The sequence below is a fragment of the Castor canadensis genome, chromosome 12 (genome assembly GCF_047511655.1).
Source record: "Castor canadensis chromosome 12, mCasCan1.hap1v2, whole genome shotgun sequence".
In the NCBI taxonomy this organism is placed as follows: domain Eukaryota; kingdom Metazoa; phylum Chordata; class Mammalia; order Rodentia; family Castoridae; genus Castor; species Castor canadensis.
In genome coordinates, this window is record NC_133397.1 from 60504862 (window position 1) to 60523107 (window position 18246).

At 43.2% G+C, this 18246-nt stretch overlaps 1 protein-coding gene across 2 annotated transcripts in view; it reads left to right on the plus strand.

The window, feature by feature from the left end:
• Nucleotides 1-1410: 1410 nt before the first annotated feature.
• The window catches only part of Anxa4 (annexin A4), a 52678-nt gene continuing 35842 nt past the window's right edge, over nt 1411-18246 (plus strand). Inside the window, exon 1 of one of the 2 annotated variants that reach the window (XM_074049891.1) lies at nt 1411-1513. The gene's annotated coding sequence lies outside the window, so the exon portion shown is untranslated. The remainder of the gene's footprint in view (nt 1514-18246) is intronic. The other variant, XM_020152719.2, reaches the window with a different exon arrangement.

The window sequence follows — 18246 nt, forward strand, 5'->3', positions numbered from 1 at the left end:
TGAAGCAGGACATTCTCAGGACAGCCTGGTAGGGTCTGAGAGCAGGAAGTAGGAAGGGGCCTGGGAGACGCTGGCAAAGAAGTGTTCTTGCTGCAGTTTAACCTCAATACCACCTCAGAGACAGAGTGCGAGCACTGGCCACATTTAGTCCTGGCCTTTTGAACCCCATAAAAGCCTGTATTTGTGCACCTCTAGCCCTTTGAGAGAAGAGGCAGCAGGGGACTGGGTGCACCTACCTAGCCAAGATTACCTCTACTGGGTGCTAACAGCATCTGTTAGTTGTTCCTACCTTGATTTTTTTCTCTGTACCTAATTGTTGTTTTGTTGTTGTTGTTTTTTAAGAATTCAAGTCCTTCTACTCTTATAGAAGAAGCAAATTATCCTTATTGCATCCTTTTTCTCTTGTTTGCCCTGTTAATTTTGTTTCCTCAAGGTCAATTCCTAAACTGAAATTTAGAACCATTTAGGTTATCAAACATGAAGGGACAGAATCAGGACCAGATCCAACCTGATCTGTTCCTAAAACTCATGCCTGTTAGCCACATCAAACCTCCCCCAGCTACACCTTCACGATACAATCTAACGCTATCTCCTGGCTTTAAAGGTGCTAATAACCACTTGGATTTTGTTCTGCTGTATGGCAAGCATTATCCAAAGCTCCCTAGCCAATGTGTTCTTTGAAATCAAATATTGCCTGTGATGCAACAGCTTCATCCTTTAATCATTCAGGGGCACCTACTATGTGCCAGAAAAGGGCGTGGGTGCAAAGATGACCTAACCTAGTCAGTGGCTTGTGTCCAGCAGGGGAAGCAGATAAGAACACTCGAAAGCGCATTGCAAGGCGCGACCCCCGGGAGCCACCGACAGGCATGGGGCACCGCTCCCCAAGGGCTCCTGCCGGGGCCCCAGGAAGGGACGTGAGGAACCGCGGAGAAGGTTTTGGACTGCGTGTTTTAATGTGAAAGCAGGAAATGAAGGGTGTCGTGCAGATTTCTCTTTCTGCTCTTCCAGCCCTTGGTTGGGCCTGAGCCCGCGGTGACAGACAGTGCAGTTCGCGGGGGAGGAGGCTGGGGTTACTCTGGAGCTGGGCGCAGGGAGGAAGCGGCGAGGTCGCAGGGCCCGGCCCTCCGGGATGTGGGGACACCGAGGTTCCACTGCTTCCACTCTGCGGGGCAGGAGCCGGGCTGGCGGTGCGGGGCGGGTAGTGCGATTCCCGCAGGAGCGCGTAGCAGGGACCCCAGGACCCCGGGACCCCGGGACCGGCGGGCGCCAGGGGCGCGGGCACGTGCGGGACGCAGTCCATCGCTCCTGGAGCCACAGTCGCGGGCGGGGACTCCAGGTGCGCCTCTCCCTGGGAGGGACTTTCCAGTCCTGTGGGCAGAGGGACAACCAGGAACTCGGGCTCAGTCTCCACCCCGCAGTGGGGCGGATCCTCCGGGGATAAGACCCGCTGCCGGGCCTGGACAAGGGTGTGACCGCAGACGACGAGCGCAGCCCGGGCTCTGCACGAGAGGTAGGGGCTGGGGACCGGGGACCCCGGGCTCCGGGAACCGGCGACTGTCGGGGGTGGGGGTGTCGCCCAGTGCCCAGCAAGGGGCGCCCGCCCCTGCCCTGCGCCCGCCGGGAGGCCACTGGGTGGGACGCGGCCCGCGGGCCGGGACTCGCTCCTTGGGCAAGGGAAACACCGCCCATGACGCCCCAAAACGCAGGGTACGATCCAGGACACTCCGGATGCCAGGCAGAAACCTGGCAGTTATTTGAGTGCATGGGCTGGGCTTGGGGATTAGAAAAAGAAAGGATTGAGTTCCTACTCACCCGAGCTAACTCAGCCTCACAGCACTTTAGTTTTACTTTTTCATTCTAAGAAACTTACTTCTTTCTTCTAGTCTCTTATTTCTCTCCTCCTGCATGTGCCTGGCACATAGGAATCTTATTATTGTGAGCTCCATGACTTCTGTCTGCCAGTTGCACAGCCTCACACTTTCTTCCTGACTTTGACAAGCTGAGACTTTGGGGCCAAAGAGGATGACTTTTATTTAACACCCTGTTGGCCTGTGATTCCCCAGTTGGTTTCAAGCACTGTGAGTCCTGAGTAACCCCTTTTATGAAAGGTGGACATCTGTTTCCTCCAGCTGACAGAAGGATGGGTAAGGTGCCTGCCTCCCAATTATCCACCCCCTGCCCATCAACTCCAGGACATCCCACACCCTCTTACACTGCAAGTAACTCTATTAAGCCGTGTTTCTTTAATTGCCAGTGAATTCTCAGAGAATGGAGAAGCAAGCAGGAGGGGACAGGAATGAGAAAATGGTAAATACAGCCACCTAAATGACTGACTTCCCACTGCCCTATCTGGCCCAGGCCAAATCAGAACAGATTTCTGTTGATTTGGGGACACACACACACACACATTCACACACACCCCTATATACACAGACACACAATTGCTGGATCAAAGGCATATATGGCTATTCCCTAGACCTTCTTGCACTTGGGATACTTTTTCTCTGAAAGCAATTTAGAAAGTAGTGCACACAGTCCAGTTGGACCACACCAGCCCTCAGCACTTAAAAGATGAGCCTCAAGTCACCCCAGACCCATGTCCTGTGGTACCTTTCTTTATGTCCACCCACTCTTTCATTTTCCTGATTTCGCTTATCTGCCTATAGACTAAACCTGCTCTTCTATGGGGAAAACCAAGGTGAGTGGTGGGCACTGGGAAAGGTGGACCATGCGCCAAGGATGCTGTAGAATACACGAGGGATTTTCCTTGGGTGTCAATTTTGCTCAACTATTTCAGGATTAAAACACTTTTTATATTAAAATAATCGCAGTTAAATTTTGGAACACAATCCAAATGAATCTAAAACAAGAAACTTCAAAAAAAGATTGCTTGGGCTTTGGGCTGCAATTTTGTGCAAGCCTGTCCCTTAATGTTTTTTTCACTGCAGTTACGGCTACTTGCAGAGGCAATTGCCAGGACACTGCCATGTCCTCCCTGGAGCAACTCTGTGATGATGGTCATCCCAGGCCCTTTGCTTAATCTTCACTTCTGACCAAGATGTGTTATTTACTTTGTTTTACAGATAAGGACTCCAAGGCCCCAGGTCATGGTGCTTGGTCCAGGTTAGACCACTGGGGACTGAGGCTTAAATCTAGCTTTGAATACCAAAGCCTGTTCTCTTATCCTCTCTGCCCTACTATGACTTTGTTAGTGTTTGGTTCTTAAAGATTTGGGTTTGGATTTGTGGATCCTGGCTTATTAACTATGTGTTGATCAAATGTTTTTCTTTTCTTCAAGTTTCAGCTTGTTAAGGTGACATGTGACATGTTGTTGAAAGAACTAGACCTGCTTCCATAGAAAGGGAAGGCTACCATGTGGCTGGGTTGGGGGAGGGGTTGATGGATGTTAGTGGCCCTAACTTCTTGAGGGGCTTGCCATGTGGGCGATGCAATAAACTCACTCTTTGTGGCATTGGGGATTGCAGGGCAGGAGTTTTTGAATGGTGGGCTCTCGCTGAATTTGAAGAAGTGACTTTTGAAACCCATAGGCTGGGTGACCTTGGGGTTGGTTACAGCCCTCTCATGAGAAGTGTCTAGGCAGAGGCTCTGCTGCCTTTTTCTGATGGAGCTATGAAGGGCTCCTAAAACTTTACTTCCCTAACTTCAGGATGCACTCAAATACCCCAGCAAGTGTGTAAAATATGCAGATTCTTGCCACACTCTTTTTTGAGACAGGATCTCAGTATGTAGCCTAGATTGGCCTTGAATTCATGTTCCTCCTACCTCCGCCTTCCAAGTGCTGGGATTACAGATGTGCACCACTGCACACTACAGGTCATGCCCCAAAATTCTGATCCAGTTTACATATTGGGATCCAGGAATCTGTATGCTTACCAGGTTCCCAAGATGGTTGTGATACAGGTGTTAATAGGACCCTACTTCGAGAGGCTATACTTAAGAAACACTTCTATGAATGTGTACATATTTGATAAGTTGAATAAAGTATTAAAAAGTTATATGACCTTTCACTTAGAGCTGGTGTTTTTTGGTTTTTGGTGGTACTGAGGTTTGAATTCAAGGCCTCATGCTTGCTATGAGTTTCTGGCATTCTGCCAGAAACTTCGCCTATCACCCTGCTACAAACTCTAGGCAATTTGTCTATGCAATGACATGAATACTAAAGCCTTCTTGTTCTCAAGGATAGTTCTTTGTTATACTGGTCCATCTTCTTTCTGATATGACTAACAACAGATTTTTTTGTTCACTCTAAACTCAACCCCGTCTTACAGTGCCTAACACCTCTAGACCTTTAGCTGAAATTATAAGCTTGTTGTTGTTGTTTAGCCTAATTAAAACAGAAATGGATTAGTACATTCAGATTATTTTCCTTAGAAATTTAGGATACCTGGCAAAGGCCTGTTTTTTTTTTCTTTTTTAATTTTTATTTTATGAGACTTAGGATGGTATCTTCGTCCAGGATTTATTTATTTATTTATTTATTTATTTATTTATTTATTGTTGTGCTGGGGGTATATTGTGGCATTTACAAAAGTTGTTACAATATAACAAATATATCATAGTTGAATTCACCCCCTCCATCATTCTCCTTTATCACCCCTCCTCCCCATTGTTGGTTTTATGGGGAGAAATTTGTTAATGTTTGACTGTCTTTGAACTGGATTGAAAGATTTTGCTATGAAAACCTAAACCACCACCCTTGAAAAATTCTTCTTAAAGGTTCAAGTTGCTTGAGGTCAGTAAATTGCCATCTGGCTTCTTGGTCCCAACTGCCTGATGTAAAAACTAAAATGTTATATCCACAATCAGCAGGAGGGATGAAGGCAGCTAAAGGCCAGACTATAGATCCATATGTAAAAAATCTTCCATGTCGTACCACATCTAACCTTTTAGACGTAGCTACAACAGAGCATGTCACCCCTCCCTGTACCATACCCCACACTGTGAATCATTCCTCCAGGTCAAGGGATTCGTCCTCCTGGAGAGGTAGATTGCAGATCATTACCAGAAGCTAGCGTGGAGGGGCCCTGTGGTTGCTGGAGTGGGTTCTCCTGATTCATGTGTAATTGAACCCTTTCCCCTGGAGAACGGAGCAGGTCTTTACAGATACCAGCCCCTAGCATCTTCTCTCTGACTCCTCTCCAGGTTGCCAAGGAAAGCATTTTCTAGATTCTGCCTAGTGTCAGCTTCTGCAGTCACTTTGTTTCAATGCGGTACGAGGACCTATTGCCTCAATGGTTTTCATTCTTCTTAGAGCCACAGAACCCTGTAAGAATGAAATTGAAGCCATGGATCCCTCTTGAGAAAAATAAACACATACTTTACATTTTTTTTCATACACTTTTAAGGGGTTTAGAAACACCCTTCTAAACCCAATCAGGGATATCTAGAAAATACCCAGAGATTATGTTAAGAATTGCCCTGAAATTTGTCAAAGTAAAAAAGAAAAAATGCATTTCCTTTGTTCTAGTAGTTTCAATTCAGGGAGTTTATGGGCTGGTGAAGTGTCTCAAGTGGTAGAGCCTGCTTAGCAAACATGAGGCCCTGAGTTCAAACCCTACTACCACCAAAAAACAAAACAAACATGCTTATCAATGAAGGGAGTTTATCCTAAAGCTTTACTTGAATTTATGTGTAAAGACATGTGTATAAGGAGGGATACATTGCAGCCTTATTTTAGTAGCAAAAGATTGGAAAGGATATAAATATCTACCAGCAAAAGAAAGGTTAAATTATGGAACAGCGATGCAGTGCTGTTCTGTGCAGCTGTTAAAAATGGATACAGGTCGATAGGCACTGATAGAGAATGATAGAAGTACATTGCTTTTCCTGTTTTGAAAAGCAGAGTACAGCTTTGCTTACTACCATTTCTGTATACAAAAATGATGGAAGTTGCCTGTATTTTTCTATGCTTGCTAATACATTAAATACTTCTGGGAAGAGTCACAGGAAACTTGTAAAACTGGCTGCCTCAAACGAGTGTGAAAGAGTGACAAACTTATATACTTTTGTGTACTATTTAATTTGGTTAGATTCATGTAGTATCTATTATTATTATTGTTGGCAGTACTGAGGTTTGAACTCAGGGCCTCATGCTTGCTAGGCAGGCCCTCTACCACTCGAGCCACACCTCCAGTCCCTTTTGATTTAGTTATTTTTCAGGTAGGGTCTTGAGTGTTTTGCCCATGTAGCCTGGACTGTGATTCTCTTGCACGGTAACTGGGATTACAAGCCTGCAGCACCATGCCCATGTTGAGATGAAGGTCTGTCGAACTTTTTGGCCTCAAACCATGATCTTTCCTATCTCACTGTCTTGTGTAGCTAGGATTATAGGCTTGAGCACCTGTATCTGTTATTTTTTTTAAGTAGAGAATTACAAATATTATAAAGAGGGAGAATAACATGGATATGAGTAATATATGGAAAATATCAGATTTTCCAACCTCAAGATCTGATCCTATACTTCCTTATTTGTATACAAAGAGTTAACATGAATTACACTTCAGTTTCCAAGAGGCAGAGGCTCCACCCATTCTTCCCATACATCTCACTGGGTCGTTGATTTATTTGGTTGTACTTCAGATGATTCCAAAAAAGGTCAGGTACCTTGAATTGGATGGGGGGAAAGCTCTGTCTTTAAATACTCAGATGGGCTCTAGTGTGCCTTTAGCTACCGAAGCAGAGTGAGGAGGAAGACAGGTTAAGTCAGGGCTTGTAGTCTGGCTAGACCAGCCAAGAAAGAGATCATTCTTGCAGCAACACTTGTTAATGGGTATTGAGGGGCCTGACCTTGGCCTCAGAACCTGGACCTCCCTCTTTAGCCAGCCTGCCTCTGCATGCTGGAACCTTTGTGTTCCAAGTATAGCTAATGTTCACCAACCGTTTCCCATGGTCCTGACCCTGTGCCAAAACCTGCCATGTTATTTTATTACGTTTTCTCCCGTATTAGGTGGGTGTCAGTATTATTGCCAAAGTACTGATGAATAAACTGACACATAAAGGGGCTGAATAAATTGTTCTGGGCTTCATACTATGAAGTGGTAGAGCCAAGATTTGAATTTGGCAATCTGATACTATATTCTATGTTCCATCACTCTGATATACTGTATAATAGGTTCAAAGTGGAGAAATCAGCTGGAAAAGGCCAGACTGGGGGATCAAGCTGACAATGGGGGCGGAATTCTTTCAGAAGGGAAGAAGAAGGGTCCATGTCTAAACCACTTCTCCAAGATGAACTTGATGTTGACCTGGGTCATTCTAAGTATTCAGGGGGTCCCAGGTGATAACTAAGGATGAAGAACAGAGGTTGAACCTAAACAATGTGCTGCACCTTGACTCTTAGTCCGTTCTGTGGGACCAGGAGCTGGGCCTACATGTAAAGGTGGGAGAGGCAGCTCAGCACCTTGGGGAAGGGTCATGGGGAGGTAGGCAGGAAGCAAATGACTCATGCCAAGTGACAAAGGTACTTTTATAATATAATATGGTGGACACTAGGAAGTCAAGGATGAAACACATAGACCCCATCCTTAGGGAGATAAACAAGTATATAAACAATTCAAAACTCACAGGACAGTGCTGGACACAGTGGTGTGAGCCTGTAGTCCCAGCTACTCGGGAGGCTGAGGCTGGAGGATCACTTGAGCTCATTAAAGAGACTATCCTGGGAAACATACATGACCCTAGCTAAAACAAAACTCGCACAACTATATAATAAGTGATTTGATACATTATGTAACAGAGGAGGTGCACCTAACTGCATCCCAGTGGGGAGGTTAGAGGAGGCTTCCTGGAGGGGAAACCTTTTGGTTGAGGGTGGGATGAGGGAAAAAAGGCTATGCACCCATATAAGACAGTAAGGCTCTGGTGCTCCGGAGCTGCAACATGTTGACCAGACAGGCTGAAGCTAAAGTCCTTCTGAAGGCCTGTGGGAGGTGGGAACAGGTGCTAGATGGTCCGAGGTTTTCATAGTAAGAACTTCTGACCGGGATTGTAAATCTTTATTTTCCTTTACATGTGCTCCAATGCCTGACACAATCGTGTAATAAGTGTTTGGGTCAAGTAAAAGTGCTGGCTGGATACCAGGAAAGGTATCAAGGCAAAGACTCCACTTTGGGGAAACATGACTCTGATTCCCTGCCCTAAACCTGGCCAAGTCACCAGCGTTCATCTTGGACATAGTCTCTACCCTGGCTGACCTCATGTCCTTCAAGCTCTCGTCCCTCTCTGAGATTCCCCACCACAAGGGTGTTCACAGCGTTTTGTGTCTCACCACATGCCTGCCCCTTCCACTCAGCACCCAGCAAATCTGGGGGCAGGGACCAGGAAAGCCTACCACCGTGCTGAGCACATAGTGGGTGCTCACTAAAGATGAGCTGAATGAGTGCATGATTTCCCATGGCTTGGAAATTTTAGTCCAGCCCCTAAGCCTGGCCTGTGCAGTCTTTGTCTCCCACTCCTCTCTTCACGGTGTCCTTGAGTCCAGCCCAACTCCAAACTAAGTACTCTTTTTCCAAATAAGTATTACTCATGACCATAGCTCAAGCTCCATTTTTATGGTTCTCTGTTGATACCCTGAATTGTTCAAAACCCAAGTCAAATGAGAGCTCTGTCCTCCTCTACCTTGCAACTGTGATAATAGTTCTCACATGCTTCTTTGTCCTTAAGTTGTCATACACCTGCTTTTCTATTACTAGGTTCCTTGAGAGCAAGAGCATGTCTCCTCCATCCTGTTCTCCTGCAATGCCTAGTGCATGTAGGGGCAAAATAAATATTGGAGGGACTTTGAGCTCCCACACATATAGCGAGTGACCATTCTATGCCTGACATCTGAAGGCCACCTGGGTAAGAACCAGGGCCTGGATCACAGTGTTAGGAGAATAACCAGGGTACTTATTTAAATTGGATTAAAAAAGATCTCTGGGGCCCACCCAAGAACTATTGACAAGCTCTGGTGTTCAGGGTGCCCCCTATAATCTGTATTTCTAAATGCTCACCAGGTGATTTTTGTGCACTTTGACTCTGAGAATTTTCTCCAAATACCTTGCCAGGCACTTTACAGTCTATATTATTTAGAATCCATAGCTCCAGACATCATGTTCTGACATTGAAGGCCATAAGAAAGGGATTATTTGGCAGCCTGATTTTGTCTTTTTAGTTTGGGGAAGTTCTTTCCCAGAACACCGGGGGAAGGTTTGTCCTTACTTCACATTGCTCAGAAGTAGGTCACATGTCCACTCCTAAACCATTCATGGCTGTTGGAACGGCACTCCCTTGGACCAGTCATTATTTTCTTCTGGGATTAGCCCCACCTTCCTAACCAATGCCTAAAAAGAAAGGAGATTTTTCTAAAGAGGAAAGAGGGTGTAATGGACGTTGGCATTATTGCTAAGTCTCAAAGAAGTTCTGCGCAATAGCCTTTCCCATCCGGGCTTATGGCAGAATAAACCAGCTCTCAAAGGGCAAAGCAGGGATTGGAACTCAGTGTGTTCTGGATTTTCTGCCTGCTCCTCCCATAACAGCCTATTCCAGCACCATGGAGTGGGAAAAATAATTTAATTCAGGGTTTCACAGATATTCCAATAACAGATTGGGCTTGGATAATTTTAAGAACTCTACTGTTTAAATAACCTTTGCCAAACAAGTTTTATAGAGTCTTGTTTATATACTCCTGGTTAATGTAACCACTCCTTTATACTTGGTGTAAGATCATGAATGGCAACCCATATAGGACTTTTTAAGCATGAATAGTTGAAGTCTAGAATCATTATCATAGAATCCAGGTTCTCAAACTTGAGAATGCATCAGAATTACCTGGAGGGCCCTTAAAACCCAAACTGCTGAGCCCCACCCCCAGGGTTTTTGGATGCTGTAAGTCTGGGGTTGGACCCAAGAATTTGCACTTTGTAAAAGTTCCACGTAGCCAAGCACAGGTGGCTCATGCCTGTAATTCTAGCTATTTGGGAGGCTGAGATTTGGGAGGATCGTGGTTCAAGGTAAGTGGGAGCCAATAGTTTGCATTTCCAAAATAACCAGAGCAAAACTGGACTGGAGGTGTGGCTCAAGCAGTTGAAAGCCTGCTTTGCTAGTGTAAAGCCCCGAGTTCAACCCAATCCCACCACCAACAACAAAAAAGAGTGACAGAGAGAAAAAGGGTCCCTTGTGATGGCAGTGTGGTTGGTCAGGGATCTGTGCTCTCAGAACAGCTGCTTTATTTCCAGGATTTTGTGTGCTAGTTTTTGCAGTATTGGGGTTTGAACTCAGGGCCTCAGCTTGTTAGGCAGAACAACTGTTCTAGAGCATTCACTGAGTTGGGTGAACTTCTTTTAGATTGAAATACTGATCTGGATTTTTGTTTTGGTTTTGTTTTTGAAACAGGGTCTCAATATGTAGCCTAGGCTGGCTTCAGACTCACAATCCTTCTGCCTAAGCCCCCTGAGTGCTGTGATTACAGGTGTGCACCCAGGCCAGACTCCCAACTTTCTCTAATTAAATTATGGTCATTTCCAAATAGCCCGAACTTTGGGCATTTTTGCTGTGTTTAAAAAGAAGAGGTTGTAGCTAAGTTTAGTTGGTGGGGAAGGGAACAAGATAACTCATATAATAAGCAAGTTACTTTAGCCCTATTGGCAAGAGTTTCCTCAACTGAAAAATGAAAGGGATGGGCCAGGAGCATGGTAATCCTGGTTTATTTAGGAGGCTGAGATTGGGAGGATCTGGGCTTGAAGCCAGCAGGGGTCAAAAGGTTTCCAAACCCCATCTCAACCAGTGACTGAGTGTGGTGGTGTGTGCCTGTCATCCCAGCTACACAGGAAAACACAAACAGGAGGATCATGGTCCAGGCCAGCCTGGACATAAAGTAAGACCCTATCTTCAAAATAACCAGAGCAAAAAGGGCTGGCGGTGAGGTTCAAGTGGTAGGAAGCCTGCCTGGCAAGTATAAGGCCCTGAATTCAATTCTCAGTACTACCAAGCCAAAAAAAAAAAAAGAAAGAAAGAAATGAGAAAAAAATAGAAATAAAATACAATGATTATTCTAGCAATGGGGAAGTTTTTTTAAGGTTTTTATTTTGGACATTTTCCAAAATACACCCAAGTGACAGAATAGCAAAATGAACCCCAGTGTAACCACTCATCATTCAGTTCAGCAATTATCAAGTTCTCACCCAAACAAAAAGAGACTTTTGAAACTATTGAAGTCATAAATGAGAGGGTTACAAAAGAGAAGATGGACAATGACCTAAATTTTTTCTCCAAATCTTGACTGTACAAAGCTAAAAGAATATAAAATTGGAAAAATAATTATAGATATAAAATGTCAAATTTTACAATATATTAATAATTTATATTGATATGTTAATAAAGCACTAACATCCTAAAAATGAGCAACAAATGCAAATTGGTAACTCACAAAGAAGAATACAAGTGGGAAAAAGATTAAATACTACATCTGCTAATTTTAAAGGGCCAATTACTAGTAAGTTTCAATTTTACACCTAAAGATTAAATTATCAATAAATCAAGTAAGGGAGCTAATTTATGGCTGGCTAGGCTTTGTATATTCTCGTAAATTTGTAGGACAACTGGAAATATTCTACTTATACCTCACAAGAAATGGGTCAAAAGAAGAAGAAATGATTTACAAACTAATTATAAAGATGGTAGCGATGATATTAAAAAACCTGACCAACCAATAGCAGGCAGATTTGGGCAAACTGTAATATACCGATATGAGGGAAGGTTATTAACTCTGTAAGATAATAAATATGGTGATTGCTTAGAATATGAAAAGTGAAGTGGAAAGAAAACGTTAATACGCATACTATGATCCCAGCTATAGCAAAAGAATGGAACAGGCAGAAAATAAAAGTGATGGTAAGTTTACATTGTTTTAAAATGTCCTTTTCAGTGTTTAAGGCTGATTTAATAATTTATGAAGTAAAATGAAAGGGAAAGTAGATTAGGAAAGGCCTTCCAGTCTCTAAACTTCTATGAGAGTTCATCTTTTCCATTTCTAGGCACAGGGAAAATCTTCTCTTTTCAGCATTGCTGAAAATTCTGCCTCTATCTACGTTCTGTAGGGTTTGGGAGGCAAGTTTATTAGATCACACAGGAAACTGAAATGCTAAAGCTGAAGGGAAGGAGAGGTTAGTGGTGACAGAATTACAACTAATGGTCCAGGAGCCATTGCCTCGTTAACGACCCCGAAATCCCAAGTTTGCTAAAACAGAAGCCAAATAATTGTTCTACCATGTATGCATATTGTCTTTAAAAACAAGCCAGGCCCTGGTGGCTCATGCCTGTCATCCTAGCTACGCAGGAGGCAGAGATCGGGAGGATCACGGTTTGAAGCCAGCCACAGGCAAATAGTTCGAGAGATCCTATCACAAAAAAAAAAAATCACAAAAAAGGGCTGGTGGAGTGCTCGAGGTGAAGGCCCTGAGTTCAAGCCCCAGAACAACAGAAAAACAAAACAAAAAAAAAAAAAAAGAGAGAGAAAGAAGGAAAACTCAAAACTAATAAAAATAAAAGCTGGCTGGTATTTTCTGTGATTCCTTCACATGACCTCTGCAGAACTCTTCATTTCTTTCAAAAAGATTCAGTTTTTATTTAAGAAAAAGCAGTTTAGTTAATCCAAATTGTAGTGAAAAGGATAATATTTATAAATGATTTGATAAGCCCTTTTAAATATACGTGTATTTTAAAAATCTGAAACTTCTTGTTGCTTGATTAAATCGAAGGGAAAAAAGGATGATCATAGAAAATTAAGCTTGGCCTTGATGTGCTGAGTAGGGGATATTTAAGTCAGAACTCTTAGTCTCAAAGGACTTATTGGTAATGTTATGGTCAGTTTTCATCTCCTGTTTAGACTGGTATGATATTCTTAGATCTAGGGAAACAAGCATGTTCAAATACCTACTGAAGTATTTAAAATACATAATTATACAGCAGGTGCTTTGCTAGTCACTGAAGGAGAGTGGTAAATTGGTAAATAAGATAAATTTGTGAAACCCTTTATCAAGCCGACTTCCCATAAACCAAGAAGAAATCTGAATGCATGTATTTTCATGCATCTTTTTCTTTCCTGTGTGAACTCACCTACTCTGACACTTCAACTACCTGTGCTGATGTCGTTTAGACTTTTAGTTCTGTCTTAGACCTTTCTTTTCAGCTTTATTTTTTATTTTTAAGAGACATCCTTATTTATTTATTTAAAACAGACATTTCTTTCTTTTCTTTTTTTCCTTCCTCCTTTTCTTTCTTTCTTTTTTTTTTTTTTTTTGGCAATACTGGGGTTTAAACCCAGGGCCTCATCCATGCTAGGCCCTTGAAGCATGCTCCAACCCTTATTTATTTTTATTCCTTTTTTAAAATTAATCTTTAACTGATATATAAACACATAAAAAGCACACATATTACTAGAGCTCCATGTGATGTTTTAATGTATGTATGCATTCCATAATGTTTAAAGCAGATTAAACATTTCTTTATGTGAAAACTTTCTAAATCCTTCCAGCTTTTTGAAGTGTACAGAACACTGTTGTTATCTGCTGTCACCCTATGGTGCTCCTGTCCCCTCCCTTCTTCCCACCCCACTCTCCTGGCCTCTGGTAACCACCGTTCTACTCCACGACATCAAGGTTTTTATTGAGATCCTGCAGAACTTGTCTTTCTGTGCCTGCCTTACTTTACTGAACACAACAATCTCCAGTTCCATCCATGTCGCTGCAAATGTCAGGAGTTCATTTGTTGGTATGGGTCACTGGTACTCCACGTGTATGTGTACCACACCATCTTATCTGTCTATCAGTGGATGGACACTTAGGTTTTCCCATTTCTTGGCTATTGTGCATAGTGTCCTCAACATACTGATTTAATTTCCTCCGGATTATACCCAGTAGTGGGATCGCTGGATCATATGGTAGCTCTGTAGCTAGGTTTTGAGGTGCCTTCATACTGTTTTTCTAACGGCTGCACTAACAGCACTCAGTGTTTCTCATTCCTTCACATCCCCAGCACTGGTTAGCTTTAGTCTTTTTGATACTGGCTTTTCTTCTTGGGGTAAGGTAATATCTCATTGTGGTTTTGATTTGCATTTCCCTGATGATTAGTGATTTTCAAACATTTTTTCATATACCTGTTGGTCATTCTTTTGAGAAATGTCTATTTAGATCTATTGCCTTGTTTTATTGAGGGTTTTTATTTTTGTTTTGTTTTGTTGTGGTGCTGGGGATTGAACCCAAGGCCTCTCACATGCTAGGCAAGTGCTCTACCTTCAAACTACATCCCTAACACCAATCTTTCTTATTAAAGTTAATTTTCCTGTCTCTCTTATTGTTTAATGTTACTACCAGAAATTTAAACCTACATTTGTGGCTCACTTTATATTCAGTTGCACAGCATTGTTCTAGAACTAGCTTTCCTTCTTCAATAACTTCAAGCGCTCATCAAACTTAGAAGGTGCAAAGTCCTAGGTTCGATTCCCAGCACCCTCCAAAAAAAGGTTTTACCCAGCCTATCCAAAGTATGACCATTTCAAATATGTAATCAGTATGAAATTTTTCATGTGCTATTTTAGTCTTCTTTTTTATGTTAATGTTAATCTAGTTTACATTTTACACTGATAGCACATCTAAACTTTAATGCCAGTTTATCATCAGAAAGACTCGCTCTGTATTGAGATTTCATAATATTCAGTTTTCACACACATTCACATGTGTGAATTAACTAAATTAAGTACCAAAAACCATTTTTTCTTTTAATAATTGCATCCACATTGAAAACACTGGTTCTCGTTTTAGAAGAATTTGACTTTGAAATGGGGCATGATGGCTCACATCTATATTCCCAGCTGCTTGAGAGGCAGAGATCAGGAGAATCTTGGTTTGAGACCAACCTGGGCAAAAGCTTAGTGAGACCCCATCGCAACCAATAAGCCAGGCGTGGTGGTAAGTGCCTGTCACCTCAACCAACTATGAAGGGACATAAATGGGAGGATCACCATGCAGGCCAGCCCTGGCAAAAAGTGAGACCCAATGTGAAAAACAACTAAAGCAAAAAGCGCTAGGGGTGTGGCTCAAGTGGTAGAGAGCCTACCTGGCAAACTGAGGTCCTTTATTCAAAGCCAGTATTGCCAAATACATATATATATTTAAAAATTTGACTTTGAAGTGAAAATTTTAAAACTGTGCTTTTGTCCAAGTTAAGTGAATCACTAACTCCTTTGTTAGTTAGGTCCCTTTGTGTTTACTGTGCCAATTATAAAACCACTCCACTCATTTCTACATAGGGAACAAGCCTTTGTTTTAAATTTTAAAATTTGTTTTTTAAGCTAGAAAATACTTTTATTATGCTATAATTAAAATAATAAGCAAATTGAATTACAAATTTCATAGTTATCATTGTAACTTGTGCTGTCTGGAAATCATATTCAAATGAACATATGAAAATATTGCACCACATTCAAAGTGGAGAGAGCTGCTGGAACCACGTACATCAGTGGTTGCCTGTAATGCCAGAAAATGTGGTCGCCTCCTGCGCTATCTGCCTAAATTAGCTTCAGTTCCTCCCAGCTTCAGACTTTTGCCTTGAGAATCCTTTTGTTCCCCATGGCTTGAACAGGCTTTGAACAGAAACTGGAGGGGCATCATCAGAAGTAGCGAGTCCTCTTGAGATCAGAAATCCACTGGGAAGAAGCTTAGCAGCTGTTTTTGTGTTTTTTCTGCCATAGTCAGCTTGAATTTTGGGAGATGTGGGAGGGAGTGGCTGAGGCAGGGGTCAGGCTGGAACTGGATGGTCCCAGGGCGGGGCGCCAAGACTGCAGAACAAACGGGACCATGGAGAGAGCAGTGTTACTGTCACCTCGCCTTCTGCTAAATCTGGAGGAAAACCATGCTGCCTTTCTGTTTCCCTGAAAAAGCGTTTTCCTCTCTGTGGGCAAACAAGTGGTGGTGCCTTTGGAGCCAGGACAAAAGGCCTGTCTGGGCTGCCAAGGCCTATCTGCCCACCCATGGGCAGAGGAAACCCAATAGGACCAGAAGTCTAGCAGGATTGACTCACTTACTAGTCCCTCCCTCCTGTACTCGCTCTTTTTTTAGCTTTTTTTTTTTTTTTTTTGTTACAGGGTATTGCTATATATCCCAAGCTGACCTCAAACTCATGATCCTCCCTGCACTCCTGTCAAGTGCTGAGATTATAGGCGTACACCACCACACCCAGCCCTTTTATTTTTAAGATTGTATGTAAATGGGCAAATTATAGTTGTATACATCTACAAGGTACAAAGTACTGGTATGGTTTTCAAATACAATGCAGAATAATCAAATCAAGCCAATTAACATATCCATCTCCTCAAATACTTATATTTGTTTTCTTCTGTGGCAGTACTGGGGCTTGAATTCAGGACATCACACTTGCTAGGCAGGCACTTTACCACATGAGTGAGAACATTTGAAATGTGCTCTCAGTGACTAGAAATGTCCAATGTGCTATTATTTACTTTATTCACCCTGGTATGCTATCTCTCAAAGAAGAAAGAAAACCCTGTTCCTCCAGTCCTTATACCTCTCTCCATTCTCATTCCAGTAACCACCATTCTACTCTGTGGTTCTGAGTTTAATTGTTTTAGATTCCACATATAGATGGGAATATGTGATATTTGTCTTTCTCTGCTTGGTTTATTTCATTTAGCGTAATATTCTCTGCTTTAACCAAAGGTCATTGGTTGCCACAAATGACCAAACTTGACCAGGAGAGGCCACACACACCTGCCATCCCAGCACTCAGAAGGCTGAGGCAGAAGAATCTCAAGTTGAGGCCAGGACCTCAGTCCCTTTGTCAGGGAAGGCGGATGGTGTGTGCAGGAAAGGAGACATTTCCTCATGTCTGAATGGCCATAATTTGAAGTTATCAAATAAGCAGGGAAGTTGACCAAACCATCCTTACATCTGACCCTTCCATTGCTGTTTCCCATCAAAAGGATGACACAGGCTCTCCTGTTCTGGTGCCCCTGCATTGCCCAGGATGCCAGCACCTTCCAGATCTTGGGACAGCAGAGAACACCAAACACGTTATCACCATGCGAATTGCTCAGAGGTGTACCCGTCACTCGTCGCTCACCCGTAGGCAGTGCTGTTTCCTATTTACAAAATGAAGGGGTGGCTGGCTGCTCTACACTTTTCTCTGGGCTGGCAGAAGGGCACTAGCCTCCCGCATTTCTACTCCTGCCTTGGCTACTTCCATCTCAGTCCTGGAAGTGCTTTCAGCTGTGGTTTGCTTGACTGATCTGAGCTAGGGGAAAAGCAGCTCAGAGTGATCAAAGGAAGAGTTGGTGGTTAAATCTGGAGAGGTGCTGTCTCCAACAGCCTAAGCAATGGGGCTTGAAAACACGTCAAGGTCATGCCAACCTCATTTGAGCCTCTGAATGGAAGCCTGTAATGTTTCCAGTTCACAGCAAGAGCCAGAAGAGCTATTTCTAGCGTTCCTTTCTCTCCCTGCTGGTGTATACTGGATAGTCTTCCTATTAGGAAGGATCACCCTTCGTATTAGGGTGATCATAGCCAAGTGAGCTCATTGCATCTAGCCTCTGGCACTGGATTCAGACTAAGTCAAGGGCACAATACAACAGTCAGTCTCTGAAGCAGGTTGCATCTCCTCCCCGATTTTTTAGCTCAGGTCTCACTCTGTCTCCCAGGCTGACCTCAAACTCGTGATCCTAATGCCTCAGCCTCCCAAGTGCTGGAATTACAGGCATGTGCACCATGCCTGGTCAGGCTGCACTTTTAAGTTGTGGTTGGAATAGCCACAACTGATCCCACCTATATTCACAGGATGCTGGGCCTTGGTCCGTTTTAAGGCAGGGCACAGAATGTCCTGGTTGGAATCCTTATTTCCTCTCAGCTGGAGATGACACACCTCCAACCATGTGTCTGCTCAAAGGGACACTGTGGCAGAGCTGTCAGGTCCTCTGTTAGAAAGGCTAGCTGGCTGAAGTCGGGCAGGGGCCTGTGCTCTCTTTAAATGGCCACTAGCTTTCACTTTTAACTGGGAACTGGCACTTGCCTAAAGTATGGTCCAGTTTCATCAGAATAATCTAGAAAAGGAGCATTTTTCTAGTTGTTTTGGTTTTTGCATCTACTACGTTAAAGATACGAAGAAAATGAAAGCATTTAACTCAGCAAGAAATGTGACAAGTTAAAGTATTTATTCCATTATTATTCTGAGAGCTTC